This window comes from Ips typographus, linkage group LG11, assembly GCF_016097725.1.
Source record: "Ips typographus isolate SLU linkage group LG11, UJ_Ityp_2.0, whole genome shotgun sequence".
In the NCBI taxonomy this organism is placed as follows: domain Eukaryota; kingdom Metazoa; phylum Arthropoda; class Insecta; order Coleoptera; family Curculionidae; genus Ips; species Ips typographus.
The window spans coordinates 458,264-472,282 of NC_138432.1; the positions used below are offsets into that span (position 1 = coordinate 458,264).

The 14,019-nt window shown below is 42.5% G+C and overlaps 1 long non-coding RNA gene across 1 annotated transcript in view; it reads left to right on the forward strand.

Annotated features, from left to right (window-relative positions):
* Window positions 1-14,019, forward strand: part of LOC145735662 (uncharacterized) — a 105,741-nt gene that overhangs the window by 41,579 nt on the left and 50,143 nt on the right. The window contains exon 3 of the long non-coding RNA XR_014179734.1: window positions 564-665. This is a non-coding gene — a long non-coding RNA (uncharacterized LOC145735662). The remainder of the gene's footprint in view (window positions 1-563; window positions 666-14,019) is intronic.

Consider the following 14,019-nt stretch of genomic DNA (forward strand, 5'->3'; position numbering starts at 1 on the left):
GACCCCTTGGCCGCATTTCCCCAGCATCCTAACAATCCGCCGACACAGGACCCCTCTGCAAGCGGAATTTCTCTTCTCCGTCTATTCATGGCTCTGTCATTGTCTTTCGTTTCTTTTCTTCCTCTTCTTTCAGCTTCATAATCGTTTCCAAGTAAGTTACTAAAGTGTTTCTTTCTTGCTGGCTTTCCGTCAGAATCTCGCTCACGTTTGCGACGTTCATTGGTAACTTTAAGTTTTTATTCCCCTCCTCTCACTCCTCCGCGAACCTTGTGCATTTAAAGACTGTATGTTCTCTCGTGTCCGGGTCATTACAGAACCAGCATTTGTCATTTTCGTTTTTTTTAATGGTTTTCAGATATTCTCCGAAGCATCCGTGCCCGGCCAGGGCTTGCGTCTTGTAGTAATTCACTACTTCATCCACCTCTTGATATACTGTCACGAAGGATAATAAATCAAATTTATTACTTGAGCGGAAACATTAAAATTGTGGAATGCGGTCGGAGTGCAACTGCAATTAAGATGCATTTGCTGAATTTGCGAAATAATGTGGAATGTTTTCCAAGTACCGATGGTCGAAGGTCGTCACGAGTTGTCGGCTAGACGAGGCCAGGTCTGGGAGTTTTGATTGGTGGAACCAGTGTCTGGAATGCTATAAAAAGGAAGTTGTACCCTAAAGAGGGGTTTCAGTCAGTTCAGTCCAGTTCTGTCCAGTCAGTCCAGTTTTGCTGTGCACCACGTTGGTGATCGAACCGCAAATGTCAATTAGACATGTCCGTAACGCTCAAGTAAAGTTAATCGCGAACCGCGCTCCAAGTGACAAGCCTCTCTCCAAGATTCTGTCTTCTATAGAGATGTAAGTATGTTTATTGTACTTCTATGTTGTGTATTAATTTACGCCTGGTTTATTATGATTTTATTGGGAGTTAGTAACGTTTTCGTTGGGTTAGGAAACCTGTTATTTTATTAGCTAGTAAGTTAGGAGTTGTTAGGTTTAAGTACGTATTCAATAGATCTTGATGGTAAAGTTAACTGTGTTTTATTTTCACGCTGAAACGAGATCCCAGGCAAATAAGTTGAATTAAATTCAACACGTCACGCTAGTCGTGACAATACTTTATAAAAATCTTTGTCCATCCGTCGTATCTACCCCATCGTTTTTGTCAGCTGTTAAGAAGTTGTTCTCGCGCTTCGCTTTTCTTATCTTTTCCTACTCCTGAATATGGGTTCTTTCTTTTACCAAAAGATCCATTGGTGGTAGGCCAGCCAATATCTGTAGCGCAGTTGTGGGTGCCGTACGATATGCTGCTGTTATGCATATCGACAGCCTCCTTCTTACTCTTTCTAGTTTATTGCAATAAATGTTTGTTGTATTTTACAGCATTACTACCCATGCAGGGACAGCGTACAGCACCACAGACAGTACTGTGCATGCCAGCATACGCTTCTTTGCCGCCGATGGTCCGCTTATTTTGGTGGTAATTCATTGTAGAGAATTAATCATAGCATGTGCCTTAATCGTTGTTCTATTTACATGTTCTGTCATGCGCATATTGTGGTCTATAAAAACTCCCAAAAACTTTGCTGCTTTTACATTTTAAATGTTGGAGCCCCGACCGTCAGCTCTATGTCCTTTAGTTTTCTTCTCCCTGCCAGAACCACTATTTCCGTCTTCTGAAATGCCAATGTCAGTTTCAGTTTTTTCATGTTGTATGCAATTCTATCTATAGCGTAGTTTGCTTTTTCTTTCAAGGTGTCCAAGTCTTTTGCTCGTATTATTAGGGCTAGGTCATCGGCGTAGGTTCTATCCACGACTTCTTCCATTGGTTCGTCTAGTATTTTATTGTAGAATAGATTCCACAAAGTTGGGCTTAACGGCGATCCTTGTGGAAAGGATCCAGTTTTTCGTAGTCTGGTGGGGTTAGTATGGTCCTTTTATGAAGGTATGACTTTAACAGATTAACTAGGTAGTCGCCCACTTTTCCTTTTCCCAGCGCCTTGATCACTAAATCTCAAGGCGCTGAGTTAAAAGCATTTGCAATGTCCAGTATCACCAATACGCACAGTTCCCTGTTTTTCGCGGCCTTTTTGTTTATGTGCTTCACTATGTCTTGCACTGAGAGTATAGCGTCCAGCGTCGACCTCCCTTTTCTGAATCCAAACTGACTGTGATTAATAAGCTGTTTTTCTTGCGCTTCTGAGGCCAGTCTATTGCGGATTAAAATTTCAAATACCTTGCCTACTGTGTCCGCCAGACATATGGGACGGAAGCTGGTTTCAGATTCTGTCTCTTTCCTAGGTTTTTCCACTAAAACCAGTTTTGATGTTTTCCATACGCCTGTAAAATATCCTGTTTTAAGACCTGCATTATATCTTTCTTTCACTTTATTAGAAGAGTCTCGTTATTTTTCTTTTTCCCTACTTCTTTCTAATTTCCTTCTAGCTTGCCGGTATTGAGATCGATATCCATGATCTCGTCAGCTTGTGCTTCGTTAGTTTCCGATTGATTTCTTTTCGTCCTTTTCGTTTCCTTTTTGGTTTTTCCTTGTATGTCATAGATTTTAATGCTTTTGTTAGTGTCATTATAGAAAATGTGTTCGCATAGCTTTCTAATTCTGCCTATCATTTTTGCTGAGTTTGACGCGATGGCCAAGTTACTTCTGTTTTCTGCTGTAGCTAGTTTTTTAATTCTAGCTACAGCGTCCCAGATGCGTTTGGTCAATTCTAAGTCGTCACTTTCCCCGTCAACTCCAGACAGGAAGATGTATTTGTAGCACGCGTCTTCTTGTACATCATCATCTGACTTAAGCACCGAGTTTTGTGCCAGCGAGTAGACTTTATTGGGTTCTAATAGGCCCTCTTTCAGAATTTTGCGAATTTGGGATGCTGTTTCTGCGATTTTCTCTAGTAACCTGCTATTTTGTTTTTTAAGCTATTACTACAGTGTCATACGAGTGTTGGTCCAGTACAATTCCCTTTTCCTTTATGGTCCTGGTGAAACATTCGTTTGGCCAATTTGCTTCCATTATCGTTTGAAGTTTATCCAGGCTTACATTTTCATCGCTGACTATGCTTAGTATTTTATCTCGTTCCCGTATTTCGTCCGTAGTTTCCGCAGAGTCTGTTTGTGTTCCTTGTGCTCGGGTTTCTACACTGGACCTACAGGAATGATAAATTTTTGTCTTCCGTTTGAGTACTGCAGTCTATATTGTAGCGCTTTCCTTGCGGATTTCTTCGGTTACGTTGCCTCGGGCGCGCCTCAGCGAAAAATTAGTAACTTCGTTACAATATTGTAGTCTGGTACCTCGGTTTCCTTTGTCGACAGGACATCTCCTGCTCGTATTGGAAATACGACGTTTGTTTCTTGCGCCTGGCTTTGGTAATTTTCTGCCTCAGCTTTATTTCCGCGAGATTCTCCGAGTTCGGAAATTTTGCGCTTTTTAACGGACTTTCCTTCGTCTTCATCCCAACACAAATCTATACATATAGATTTATTCAGGGTCGGTGTTTCGGCCGTTGGCTGCTTTTCGTTGAATGCGTTCTCGATAAAGATTTTTATCCATCCATTGTATTCGTCCCATTTATTCTGCGAAAGCTTGTATAAATTTTTTCTTGCTGTCTTTTTAAAGTCTGGACCGTGCTCATGAATTTCAACGCGTTCTCGCAAAGTCAGCTCAATCGGCGGTAGCCCTGCCACTGCTAGGACTGCAACTCCGCTGACTGTCCTGTAAACAGACACACTTAGGATGGCTAGTTTCCTAGTCAGCCTTTCTAATTACAAAACGTTCACATTTCCATTTTCTTCAGTTCTTGAATTATTTCTGTAATATTATATGTAGTTTTGTCCTCTAGGTCTGTTCTGGTTTTGGCTCTTACCAAGACTGCAAGGTCATCTGCATATGCAATTAACTCTACACCCTTTTCCACTTTGGTCTGAAGTATCTTATTGTAAAATATATTCCATAGCAGCGGTCCTAGTATAGACCCCTGCGGTACACCGCAAGTTATTTGGTGTTTTGTGCCAGACGGTGTTACAATTTTACTATCAGACAGGTATCATCGCTCTAACACCATCATTCACCCCACCCATTTGTAGCGCTTTATTAATCTGCTTCCATCGAACTGTATTAAAAGCATTTTTGATGTCAAGCATTACAATAACACAGAGCTCTTGATGTTGTAGAACCCTAGTCTTAATTTCTTTTTTTCTTTCCACGAGTCTTGTTAGCGCCAGGACCGTCGATTTACCCTTAGTAAAGCCATATTGGTTTTGGCTGATCAGATGGTTTTTGTCACATTCTTTCTGCAGTCTCTCTTTTATCAGCAGCTCCATTATTTTACCAGCAGCATCCATAATGCAAAGAGGCCTGAAGGTCGTTGGTGCGTCTACAGCTTTTTTGGGTTTTTCATTGTTCAATTGTTCCGGGAATGACACTTTCCTTAGGCAGCTATTGTACATATTCAACGTCAGCTTCCAGTTGTTTTCTATGAATGCTTTCAGAATTTCAGCCGTGATACCATCCGGCCCTGCCGCTTTCTTCGTTTCTAATTTTTCTACCGCACTTTTTAATTCACCTTCAGAGAATCTATAGCGGACATTTTCACGAGAAACGATGGTATCTGCAGGGAATAGAACCAAGATCTGTCTATCAACGGGTTCTTATCAGGTTTAGGGCTGTATTTATGTTGCAGTCTTTTTGTTGCAATTTTGTAGGCCCCATATATCATTTTCCAACTCATTGCAAAGTTGGGACCATTTATCTCGTTTACTTTTGAGTATTTCCAGCTTTACTGCTTTTTTCGCTGCTTTATATTCCTGCAGAAATTCGTTTGAAACCTCTCCTCTAGCTCTATGTCGAGTGATCTTTCGTCTTAGCTGGGTGCATTTTTACGCGTATCAGCAATAGTAGCATTCCACCAGTATACAGGTTGGCGATTAGGTTTAGTATTTTGAGAATGGAAATGCGTATTGCATAGATTCTGTACATTGGCAATAAATTTATCAGGACTAAGGCTAGTCTTCGAGTAAAGGCGAGCCTCCTCACAAAATTTTTCAGGGATTTTTCCGTTGTTTTCCATTTTTTGACATCAGCTCCATCTTTGTTTTTATCTGGAATACTAGGTTTCCTATGACTTAGATTCATGTATATGGACTTGTGGTCACTTATGTTTTCTTTTGACGCATTGACATACCATCCATATATATGGTTACTAATTTTGGGGGTTGCTAACGTTACATCAATTATGGAAGAACCTCTGCTGCATTCGAACGTTGGTTGGTCTCCTTGATTTATGACTATGAGTCCCTCTGATGCAATCCAGTCCTCTAGAAGAAAACCTCTTCTGTCTTGGTTCTTTGCACCTGCTATTTCCAGTTTGGCATTAAAATAGCCTCCAATAATTGTTTCTTTACATGAACTTCTCAAGTATAAACTAATATCGTACAGGAAGTTTTCAAAGGAAGCCTCATCCTTGTTTGGTAAAAAATATACAGATAAAAATATAACTTTTTCAAATTCTACAAACACAAATACTTTTCCTATATGACGCTTCACAACATTAATCTTATCACTAGTATAAATAAAAGTATCAGTCTAGATCACAGAGATATTTATCACATAGTTTTTTATTGGGTTCCTGTCCCAGTATCACATTTATTCCCTCCCGCATAGTATCTGTATATAGCATGTCATGCGCAGCACGACATCTATTCACGTTAAGTTGCATTATTTTGAATTCTTTTGTTGCTTCAGCGCTGTTCAGAGCTTACATTATCCTGGTCCATATTACGAGCTGTTATTTGTACCGCTCTTGTTTCATGTATCGTGTCTGTCAGGTCAATCTTTGAGTTTTTTCGAACATTAAATAGTGCTCTTCTAAATATACCACACTTTGATGTACCCGCTTTGTGGCCTTGCTCGTCACACAATGGACATTTTTCCATGTTTTGACATTCTTTAGCTTTATGCCCTTCACCTCCACACTTATGACAAAGCGCCGATCGGTCTGGTCCCTTACACTCCTTTTCTATGTGATCGTACGACCAACATTTGAAGTATTTTTTAACTTCTATATGTTGTTCTATCTGGCAATTTACTAGTCCTATTCTAATTGATTTTTTCCTGATAAGGAAGCTTGCTTTTGACATTTCCATATTCACCGTGTGTCTAAATTCACATTTAGTCATAAAAAATATTATCAGTTTATATATTTCATAAACAACACAAAAGTAATTAACTAGGTTATTGCCGCTAATGCACCGCCAGTAGGTCACCGGGCAACCAGCTACCAGACGCAGCGTCAGCAGGAAAATCACCAAACCTTCCAATGTGGAGCACAGAACAATATTGGTCAGCACTTATTATTTTCATTTGTTTATAACGTTTGTAAATGTGTGCACATGGGACTATACATTGAGCACATGGGACATAGACAGGGGCACCTCCAGAATTGACCTTAAGTACGAGAAAAATAGAATGGTGAACGACTCAATAAACGTTCAAGATGCAATTAATCAGATAGACAACCTCTGTCAACGAGCAAAATCAATAGCAGGGGACACACAATGCATATCTCTGATACATCATTTAAAAGAGAAGGAAAAACAATTTCAATGAACACAAAACGGATTACAAACTGTGGTATCCAAGAGTGAAAAAAGAGGAGCGTTGGGAAAACTACTTACCGCTGTATTCGGAGTAAATGATGAGATCTACACAAATATTGACGAATTAGATAAAAACCAAAAGGAGCTAATCAAGGCATCCAACCACCAAATCAAATTCATGCTACATGCTCTATCTACTTTTAATGACACCGAATCCAGAATCAACAATCAACTCGAGATTCCGGGAGAAAATCAATGAAGGCATTGCTTTAATAAATGAAATGGAAGAATGGTATCGAATAGTGGATACAAATAAACTGACAATTCACATTCTTAGTTCATATCAAGTGGTCTCCAATTACATAGATGAACTTTTGGACTATTATAAACGATTGTTAGATGTTCACTACCACAAAGATCACATATATGACTTAATATCTCCGACCCACATTGAAGAGATTATAGCAGCTGCGTCCAGAAAGATTCCTTCCAACATCGAAATAATATCCTATCCTGTGCTCCAGACCAGAGTGGAACACAGTGAAGAATTTATCCACGTCTATGGATATTTTGTGATGATAAACCACAACGAATTTATGCTAATCAGATCGACTCCAATTCCACTGAAGACAGAAAATAAGTCCTATTGGATCCTGGATATTCCAAACGAATTACTAGCAATCGACTATGATTCACAGTTGTACTTCCAAATTTCTGAATATGAGTTGAACAACAGTCTGAACATTGCGGAAAATGTCTTCGTATGTTCACCCACTACAACAAGAGGCATAGAGACTAGTCCACATTGCGTAATAGACCAAGTATACCAGCGAGAAGAAAATACCTCATGCAAAATCACACAGCATTCCATATCATCAATAATATGGAAACAGTTACACACTCCAAACTCATGGTTAGCAATTACGCCTGAAAAAACTAAAATTGCCATTATTTGCGATGGAATCCGAAACGATGTGTCTCTAAATCAGACTGCTATTATAGAAACAACTCCAACTTGCCTCATTCAAACGAAGAAGAACATCCTAACGCCTAAGAGGTCAGACAGTGTCACTGTCTTACAGGCATTCTCCAAACCTATACTACAAAATATATCATTATTCCCAGTTATGCACGGAAGAGAAACCACGCTAATTGACGAACCTGTAATTGACGCATCCAACAAGCTTAATGAAGTCAGGAGTGAAGAAATGAATATCAAACGACAACTTGAAACCACGCATTGGGAGACAGTCAAAAAGCACTTTCTGATCACAAGCCTTAGTGGTACAGTGATAACTATACTTGTTGTTATCACACTTATGGTGCTATTCGGGTTCTACAAACGACGACAAAGTAACAGCTCCAATACGAGAAGAGACAGAGATGCAGCAGACATTCTATTAAATACAATCAGAGCTTCCCAGCCACCCACAGAAGCGATTGTCCTCGAACCAGTATTTCCCCATGACGGCGCTGAACATTGATGGCATGGCAATAGACTGCCCAGAATGTCTAAATTCACATTTAGTCATAAAAAATATTATTAGTTTATATATTTCATAAACAACACAAAGGTTATTGCGGCTAATGCACCGCCAGCAGGTCAACGGACAACCAGGTACCAAACGCAGCGTCAGCAGGAAAATCACCAAACCTTCGAATGTTGGTCAGCACTTATTATTTTCATTTGTTTATAACGTTTGTAAATGTGTATAAATAGTTGTTAACTGTTAAATAAAAATCAGTATTAATCCAACAGCGGTTCTTACTCAACCTTCCAACCTAAACTACAATAAACTACCAAGTATCCTGAGCAATCTTCCTGAATTCCATTACAGGAATTTACAAAGTGGGTACAATGTCGAGCAATTAGAAAAGCAACGGCTCGAGCTGTAAGCCAGGCTTTGTACGACGAGGTCATAACTAGATTTGGGTACCCACGGACCGTTTTGTCCGATAATGGCACGCAGTTTACCGGGCAACCGTTCAAACAATTGCTTGCGGAGTTGGGAATTGTTCACCGGCTAACTCCACCGTATACGCCCCAAGCCAACCCCGTCGATCGAGCTAATAAGACTCTCAAAACCATGATCGCCCAGTTTTGCGAAGGGGATCACCGTAAGTGGGACGTACTGCTCCCCGATTTGCTGTTTGCCGTTAACACGTCCCAACATGACTCTACCGGATACACGCCGGCTTATTTGAACTTTGGTCGGGAGTTAGAGCCACCAAAAGCATTATACCGTTCTGTCAGACCGGAACCCGACGGCGCCGAGCCGTTAAGGGAACCCCAGCGCTCCGATATTGGGGAGCACAGCAACCGGCTCAAACAGCTCAATGATATTTATGAGCTGGTCCGTTTAAATCTGAGTCGGTCGTTCACCACTCAAAGCCGGCATTATAATGTGCGGCGAAGAGAGTGGCGGTGTCATGTGGGAGATCACGTGTATCGGCGTGAAAACCCCCTGTCCTCAGCGGTCCGAGGTTTTGCCTCAAAGCTAGCGCCTAAGTTTTCAGGGCCCTACACCGTGGTTAGGGTTCTTTCTCCGGTGGTGTATGACCTTAAGAGCTGCACCGGTAAAATTCTGCGCCGTATTCATATTAAAGACTTAAAAGCGGCGCATGACGGGGCCGAATTTAATGAAGCCCGCGTGTAAACCACGCTGTGGGTTGGGGCGGGTGACAACCGTTAGCAACCGTAACGTAAGCCGTATTGGTCACCGTACCGACCGTAGCCATTCTTCTAGATGACCGAACGAAAGCGCATACCAAAGTCCCGTCGGCGCTTACCGGGGGAGCCTCCGTTTTCGGCCCCTGCTGATCCGTCGGCCATCTGCATCCGAGACCATTTTGCGGGGCAGAGAAACACTGCGCAGACCCGCATGAACCGAATACGGCGGGAGGCACGGGCGCTAATGGCCCCTTTGCAGAGAGCGGCAGTCAACCAGGGGCCGCCACATCGCTCCGTCAGTCCGGCCACGGAATCCCGACTACCGGGTAGGGTTAACGTCATCTCAGGCGTGCTTTTGAAGCCGGCACGAACCGGATACCACAGCAGGACTCACTGGACCAATAACCTGGCCAGGTTGGGGTGGGCGGCGGCTCATGCGGAAGAACTGTTTCCGGAGCCACCGCACCGGGAGTTGCCGGCGCTAATTCCGATTCCCGTGGGGCAACCCCTCCGTCATGCGTCCGTCCCGTATACCGACGTCGAGTTCCCTTTGGGGGTACTGGGACATACGGAACCAGAGGGTGCGCCGGTTGTAGTAGGGGTTATTGACCTTACCCAGTCACCGCTGTCCGCCACCACCAAGGCAGGGGATACTTCTCCTGTCGGCCTCCCGAGGTCTTCCAGTGTTGAGGCCGCACCCGCCGTGAACGAACCGTACGATCCGGCAGGAGGGGTGCCCGTTCTGGATTTGCAGGCCATTGTGGAGGAAGTGGCCGCAACCCCCAACCAACAGGACTGGTCGGAAGCATTGGTGGCAAAGCTCCGAAGCCTACGCCCTCCAGGACATCCGGCTGGGCGCCGCTGCCGCCGTCATTTAATTACCCGGGATGACCGTCGCGTCCACGTGGCTCTGCCGATCTAACCGTCCCGTCTGCCTGTTAAGTTCCGTCCCCGCCCATAACTCCGCTCGCACCCTGATTTTGTTTGTTTTGTACACCCGCTCGCTACCTCGCTTATTAGTGGCTCATATTGTTTTTTTTTTCCGTTTTGTAAGGCATGGCTCACTCCCCAGTACTGGAGCTAATGGCAACCGAGGGGTTCGATACCCTGCTAGATGCTGTGCTTGACGCCGACGTTATGACCGTTCCTTCCGCTCCGGAGATCACCACGCCAGGTAAGCAGCCACCGAAGCTCGTTGACAGCCGTGCGACGTCGCTTGAGAATCTTTTGATGCCCTACTCGGACATTGTCGTGACTCGACCGACCCTTCCGGTACCATTTGTACCGCCCGAGGATCCAGCGGAACGTCCGTTATTCCTGCCCGTCCGAAGTCGGAAACTGTGTTGGAAATGTGGCCGAGAGGGCCACCACAGAAGTTTGTGTACGAGACCGCAAATTTTGTTTTGCTCCCGCTGTGGGTGTCTGGGCCGATTGTCGAAAACCTGTCCTTGTTGGTTTTCTGAGGAGGAGCGTCAGGTATTGCCGCCGCCACGGATTGCTCCTGAACATGCCCGGGTTATTTCTCGGGGTGTTCAATGCGATCTTGGTCGAGAAACGTTCCGTTCCCGCTTTCCACAGGAAAGTCTGGGTTTCAGAAACCGGGCACGGAGCTCCAGACGTGCTCGGTGGTTGTCTCCGGACCGTGGGAGCTGTTCCAGAGGGTGGGCCAGTGAGGGTAGCCGAGACCGACAGTGAGAAGGATGTGCGGTGTGCGGTTCCGCGATTTAGGGTAAGTTAGGTTAAGGGGAGTTGTTTGCTCCGAGCTGAAAATTTATTTTTTTGTACTTTTGTAGAATCTGTGATTTTTTTTTATTGTATCGAGTCTGTGATTTATTTTTGTGATTCAATTGTTAACCGTAGCGTTAGAGTTAAGCCGTTAAGTTTTTGTTTTCTCGAGTTGCCGGGTAGTTTAAAGGTAAGGCCGTCTGTTTTGAAAAGTTTTGTTTAAAAAAAGGAGTAAACGCCTTTTTTTTTTCCGTACGAAGAGGGGGTGTGTAACGAAGTTACTAAGTTTTACCGTTTTCTTAATTAAATCGATCAACCGGAATCATCATTTTAATTACTTAAGTTCCAACAGTCGGATTTTCTCCGTTCTTGTCAGTTTAGGTTCGGGACGTCGGTTACTTTTCGTTAGGGTCATAGCAATGTGTCGCGGAAAACCGCTAATTGATGAGTGCGTGGTTAATAAGTTTTACGCGGCCGAATGTTCAGCGGCTATAGTGCCGCAGTTAACCTGCAAAGGCGTCCTGCCGGCACCCAGTGTGTGGCAGTGCGCGCGGTTCCGGTCCCCCATACATGGTACGTAGGTGAGTGGGAGATTGCAGGAAATAAAACTGGCCTGCACGTGGCAAACGGCCTCTTCCACCTACGGTCAGCGTCCGAACCAGTCAACCTGCTCCGACTCGAGATCCGACTAGCAGTAAGTACCATCCAACCGCTTATACCGGTACTGCATCTGTTCTGGGCCTATACCGCAATACCTGTCCGTTCCTTTTGGTTTTCCCCAGTATTTAGTACAGCATAGTTAGCCGTCGTGGACTCGTAACGACCCGGCGGATTTTCCCCAGTATTTAGTACACTGTAGTTAGCCGTCGTGGACTCGTAACGACCCGACGGATTCTCCCCAGTAATTAGTACACCGTAGCTAGCCGTCGTGAACTCGTATTGACCCGACGGATTTCCCCAGTAATTAGTATACCGTAGCTAGCACCCGGATTTCTCCTGTTCTTAACCGCCAGGACAGCTGCCGTAGACACCGTTAACGCGTACACCTTTTATTTGACCGCTTTTATTGGTACGTTTAACTACTTTGTCACCCGCGTCCCGACTTACACGCTTTAGGTTGAAATTGACCACTTAAATCAAAGTTACACGCTCTTTCTCATATTTACACTTGCTTTTGTTTCTGTTTAAGACTTAAGATACCGTTAGGGTTCCGACTTTTGTTTTTCCGATTGGTTCTGTTCGTTAACCACCATAGGTCCGTAGTCATAATTTTTGGTTAAGTGTTTCAGAGTGTTAATTTCTGTTTAGTTTATTTGGAAACACGACCCGGTGAGCTTGTAAATTTACTTTTGTCTTTCATTGGGCCTGTCAGCCTTGCAAAACCTTAGCGCCCGCTTTCCTTCTTCGACTGTCTTAAAAGTTACCCCGGTAGACGGAGCGTTTTCCTGGTTGACGCTCCGCGGTTATTTGAAACCAGGTGGCGCCCGAGGCAATTAAAATCAGACTAGTGTCAAAAGGGGTATTTCATTTGCACCCCAACAAAAGAGCGTCACAATATGTTAGAGAAGGTACATAGGATTTGAAAATAAGTATTAAAAAAGTTTTGAAAGAAATTTGTAGGTTTGAATATACGTCAGGCACTTCCCATAAACCCTGATGAAGGCATTGGTGAAGTATTTTTCAACAAAGATTCTTTCCTGAAGAACAATTATTAGGGCAAAGGTTGAGGGATACGTTGTCTCTGCAACTTTATATTAATAGAAAGGTGTACCATAAAATAATTGCCTCCAGTAATTTATTGTTATAATCATATTTCGTATTTAAGAACATAAACTACACAAATACATGTTTAATTTGTGTGTGTTAACTTTGTTCTATTTTAAAGTAACTCGGGTAAACATATAATAATTATTTAACATAACAAGTATGTAGTTCAAAAGTTTACCTATCTAAACCAAAACAGCAACAGAAAATAAGGTCTTAATACTATTAAATAACAATAATATACATTTACTTGATTTTAGTGTATAATCTTTAATCATCCAATTATTGAATTTTTGTAATAAAAATATAATTATTTTACCTGCGTTTTAATTTTTTGGACATAATACAAAAACCAAAGCAAAGTGACAAGTCGGAACTTTAGTTGACATTACAACAGATCCAAGATGACCCTATCAGCAAAAATTGTTTCCTCAAAGTGATACGCCGCGTGACGTCACAGTGGGTGCTTAAAACCAATAAGTTACAGCCGTTATCTATTGTTGTATATTATTCATTACATTGAATAAAAGAACAAGTGATGTCTACCTTCATTGAGTGGAGGTATTACTTTCCTTCAGACAACGCATTTATATAAAATGGTAAGCTCAAATAATCAAAATATCTAAAGATTCATCTTTATTAAATTGGCTATTTGTTAAAAAAAAACATTGCAGCAAACAAAGCTTTCCCGAGTCATATTTAAAAGCAAGTGACAATAGTCTAGTCTACAGTCATAAACAGTGTCATTTAATGCCTGATGTAGAACAATGTGGTAGGGGTGCTTATTTTTATTTTTAAGAATGTAGTGAACAATTGTTTTTGGACTCCCAAGTCCTCGGAAATTTTTGTGGTACTTAAGGTGGGATCACATTGAACATAGACCAAAACGTCCTAGTTAACCTGGAAAACATTTCACGAGAAAAACGTTTTCTCTGTGGAAATTGCAATGCGTATTGTCGCGATGCAATGGCAGTATTTTTGAAACATTAGAAATAAATACGTAACATATTGTTACAAAGGCCTCATGGCCAGATTAAGATTTCCTGAAATTTAGGGAAAAACTAGGGGTCACTATATAGAATTTCCCTAAATTTAGGAAAAAAGTGCACAACTTGGCAACACCGCATCCCAGGGGTGTCCCAAACTTACCTCCATAATACGAAGTCTCAACCCTCTAGGCCTTAAAATAAAGGGAGTTACCCATTTAACCCCATGTAAAATGCAAATCTACAAAACAACTACTTTTGGACCTGTC